The sequence below is a fragment of the Chenopodium album genome, chromosome 2, assembly GCF_948465745.1.
Source record: "Chenopodium album chromosome 2, dcCheAlbu1.1, whole genome shotgun sequence".
Lineage (NCBI taxonomy): Eukaryota > Viridiplantae > Streptophyta > Magnoliopsida > Caryophyllales > Amaranthaceae > Chenopodium > Chenopodium album.
This window is the reverse complement of record NC_137835.1, coordinates 39,442,681-39,447,538: the sequence shown is the minus strand read 5'-3', so window position 1 is coordinate 39,447,538 and position 4,858 is coordinate 39,442,681. Positions and strand designations below refer to the sequence as shown.

Genomic DNA, 4,858 nt, shown 5'->3' with positions numbered 1-4,858 from the left:
CTGTGTACTATGAGTTGTAGTAAGCTCCTGTAATGATATGAAGAAGCGAGCATACGGATTTGCACTTGTAATCCGCATTAGTATGTCTATTATGTCTCTCCTAACCTTAGGAAAAGTTTTTGTTCTGTGTACAGCTTCAAACTGTGCATCATAAAAATAAAGCTACAAGTATTTAGGCTTTTCATATTCAGAAAGCAAATCAGTAAATTACTTTTTCAGTCTTAGCATTATAGCCACCTCTAAGCGAGCAGAATGCAAACAAATTATTATACATGCGAATATATTACCTAAAGTGCAATGCATCCTCATCTTGGGATATAAAGAGACTATAAATTTTAGGCGGTAAATCATTTGTAGCAACCCTAATACTTCCATTCCCATAACAAAAATGGAGCCATTCATACTGGAATTTCTTAGCTCCGCATTTAAGACAGAAATGAGGAACCTCCATTTGTAAAGAAATTGATGGAAGTGGTTGGCCAATAATAGTAGCAGGTTCTTCTTAAAAGCAACATTTTAAAATCATAACTGTCTAATATACAGGGTATAATAGTTAAAGAAACAACCAAGTAAACATGCATACTCTTTGTTTTTGGAGCAGGTGTTTTTTTTGGCTTGTTTAGGTTGTGCTGTTTCAGCACTATTCCTGCGTGGTCCCTGTGCACTGCTTTCACCAATCTCACTAAACACACAAATATGAAACACAACAATAAGGCAAAGAACACTTAAGTCTCATAAGCTAAATCTAACACTAAATGTAATTGTTACAACCTTACATAATTTGTTACTGATATTCCATTTATTGGCTCTAAATAAGTGACAACGACAATTGCTCCCTCTATTAAGAAATAAAGCTTAGCACTGGCAAACAAATCACAGTCCATTTTCTTTTATATAAATGTCACAATCAAAGCAAGATGTTCACTGGCTTTCCTTGGAGAAGAATGTTTAGGCTCTGGCCTTAAATTTTCCTTTTCCTTGTCATTATTAGTACGTGCCTTCCATGTATTATTGTCAACCTCTTGACTTACCTAACGATTCCTCCCTTTATTAGGAAATAAAGATTAGCACTGGTAAACAAATCACAATTCTACTTTATTTATTTATATAAACAACATTATCAAAATAAGATACTCACCGGCTTTCATTGGAGTAGGAGCTGTCTTTGAATTTGTTATTTTCTTGCCATTGTTCGTACGTGCCTTCTTTGCATTGTTGTCAACTACCTGACTATCTCTAACAAAAATAAACAAAGTAACTACAACATTGACCTTGACACAACTAACATCTAAAGCTACAAACTTAATAATCCATCCTAACCTGGTTCCACCTGGTTCTGAAAGAGCATTAATTGCAAGTGAACGCTTGCTAGCACGCTGCCTTACATAATTCCCATAATATTTAGCCTTACCTATCATGGATTCTTACATAACTTTAGACATTATCATATACATGCCAATTATAATTTCTAAACACTTGTTCTATGATATATGCAAGTTTACTCATTAGTATACATTAATAATTTCCTTGCCACACATAATTATATGCCAAACACATACCCATTTAATGATGTACTGAATCAACAACATGAAATGTAATATAGTAATATTAGCCTGTATTATGCAAAGTTAGCAAAATTTGCAAGTTATAAAAATGTGGAAGAATAAGAAACCAGCAAGTAATATGTATAGCATGATAGCAATCAAAGAGTACAACAAGCTAGAGATAAATAAACCAGACAACATTGCATATCAAGGTACTGCTTTAGACCTAAAGATTACATCCCAGAAGCGAACATTACAAAGTGAAGCAAAAGCAACCTGGGAGTACATTAGCAATCGAATATTCAGACAACAAAACTATATTAAAACAGCATAAACTCTTAAAAGAAATACTACAAGCTCTCATATGAACTACAAGTTCCAAACCAAACTAATCTATATCTTCCTACGCTTAAACACAGTATCTAAGTCAGCAGGAACTGGAACTAATATGCCATCGGGTATTGGGGTAGAGCGTGTGATATGTCTATTTTATATGTCGTTTTACCCCCGTCCCTTTGTCGTAATTAGTAGTTTTTTTGGCTCGTTAGAGCCACATTTATTACTCATTGGTGTTTTATAGGGTTTTCGTAGTTTTGGCTGAGTTTTGTAGGGTATTGCATCTTTGGAGATTTTTTCCCGGGATTATTACGGTACAACTACGAGCATTTAAAGGCATGACAGATTGCATTTGGACACCGAGTATTCAAGACCCAAAGTGGATATTTAAATTGGGCCGAGAATGGAGCCCAATCCAAGTCCAGCATATAGCCGGGCCCAATCGGGCGAGATTTAGCTCGATCGAGAGGATGCCCAGAACAAGAGGGCGAAGAAAAAGGCAGGCCCAATCGGGCGCGCGTTTCTGGGGAGCTATTTTCAGCGATTCTTTAGTTCTAATTATGAGTAATTTTGGGTTATTGTATAAATACGATTTTAATGCTTTTGATTAGTACCTCTCTTCTCTTAGACTTTCTCTCTTTACTTAGCTTTAGATTAGTTTCTCTCTCTACAACTTTGTTCTCTATTTTTGTTCTTAATTCAACTCCTTAATTCCGATTACTTTGGTAACGATTTCTTCTACTTGAATCTCATTTATTTACTTTATTTCTTTCATCATGTTTCCTTTAATTGCTTTGTTTAGTTTATATTCAATTATGTCTATGTAGATTTCTTTATAGGGTTTATGGGGATCCATAAATAGTATTAATGGGTAATTTATTATTGTTGATTATCAATGCTTGATTAATTTCCCATTGATTGCTTTAATGTTATGCAACTAGATTTATGCAGATCTTTAATGTATGAGTTTAGCAATATTGATTCGAGATTTGAGAGATGAGAATTGATATTTAGGCTTAGTTTCAATAGGCAGGTTAATTTATAAATGGTTAAGTCGAGATTCGAGAGATGAGATTTAATAACGTTAGATTAATTATGTGATCGTAATACATAGCAAAAGCCCTTTATGATCTGATTAATTGATGCATTGATGATTGATTATTATGTTTTACCCTGAAATATTGTTTATTTGTGAACCTATACCCTAGGCTTTTATTAGTTGATTTCTCCCTACTTTTATCTCTTTATTTTAATTTCATCATATCTATAATTTAGTTACTCTATAATCTAGATTATATTAATTAATTACGAATATAAAGACTCGTTTCCCAGTGGATTCGACCCTACTTCCCTATCTATTTTAGTTAGTGGTTTTAGGAATTACTTTTGATTTGGTGATACGACTTTAGCCTGTCAAAATTTGGCGCCGTTGCCGGGGAGACGGTTTTATTTTTATTTTTATTTTCTGATTATTTTTTTAGTCTAGATTATCCCTTCTTGTCTCAGAGAACGTTAGTTCTTTGAGGCAATTCTCATATTTGTCTTTTAGTTCTTTGTTTATGCCCAGGTGTTCCAGATCAGGTTATATTCCATTCGATCCTAAGATTAAGAGCTCTTTCCATGGACAAAAGAATATTTACAGACAAATCCTGGCGGGCTCCGAGGACAACAATAATTGAAGAGACCTTTCAACTGATTCTAGTGATTCAGAAATCCCTTCAGATTCAGAATCAGATATGACAACACCTAAGAAGCTCAGTGATTATTCGCAGCCATCCTTGACAGATTTTCCACACCTTACTCCTACTCCGACCCTTGATGGAGTGCAATTTGAAATCAAACCCCAATTTATCACGATGATAGAGAGGAAGCAATTCAGTGGAGCTAAGGGTGATGATCCTAATCTTCACATTGCAGATTTCTGCCAGTATTGCAGCACCATCAGACAAGCTGGGGTTACACAAGACCAAATCAGGGAGATTCTTTTTCCCTTTTCATTATGTGGAAAAGCTAAATTATGGTTTAATGGTTTGAATAAAACTGCGGTTGGTATTACTGACTGGAAAACTCTTGCCTTGAATTTTTATAATAAATATTACCCTGCAGAGAGAACAACTTTACTAAGGAGTGCTATTCAGAACTTTTCCCAAGAGCTAGATGAAACTCTATATGAGGCTTGGGAGAGGTTCAAGGATCTACAGAGAGAATGCCCCCACCATAATCTGGCATAATGGAAGTTGATCCAAGCCTTTTACAATGGACTTGGAAATTCATCTAGATCAGTTCTAGATTCTGCAGCCAGTAGGAGATTCATGAATCTTAATGTGGAAGATGCAGGTAAGGTTATCTAAGATATGGTAATACACAATTCCCAATACGGGAATCCTAGAGGGTTTGCTAACAAAGGAAAACATAATGTCGATTCCGCATCCTCTTTGCAAGCTCAGTTAACATCTATTTGTCAGAAACTAGATAATCTTGCTATTGTTCCTAACTATGTAGCTAATATTTCTACTGTTGCTAACAATGAAGCTTTTTGTGAAAATTGTGGAATTTTAGGGCATTGGGAGCAAGATTGTAGGAGTTCCATAGAGCAAGTTAATGCCTTTCAAACCTATAGGCAAAATAACCCATACTCCAACTCTTATAATCCTGGCTTCCGGAACCACCCATATCTTTCCTACCGGAGTATCAATGTACAAAACCCTCCACCTCAACGACAAACACAACAACAACCCCCACCACAACAAAAATATTACCATCCTAATTATGGCCAAAAAAACCAATCACAATCCTCCTCATCTTCTGACCCTACTATGACGGAAAATAGAGCAATGCTTTCAAGCATGAAATAGCACATGGAGAGTAGGGATGCACAAATTGATTCAATTATAGCCCACAATAAAATCATTAATAATCAAATTGCGCAAATCATTAAACCATAATTTAGCCCACAATAAAATCATTAAGATCATGCC

The 4,858-nt window shown here is 35.2% G+C and overlaps 1 non-coding gene across 1 annotated transcript; it reads right to left on the bottom strand.

Annotated features, from left to right (window-relative positions):
• Positions 1 to 3,997: 3,997 nt before the first annotated feature.
• Positions 3,998 to 4,104, bottom strand: LOC145608135 (small nucleolar RNA R71). Its single transcript, XR_014105732.1, has one exon. It is a non-coding gene; the product is annotated as a small nucleolar RNA R71 (small nucleolar RNA).
• Positions 4,105 to 4,858: the final 754 nt, after the last annotated feature.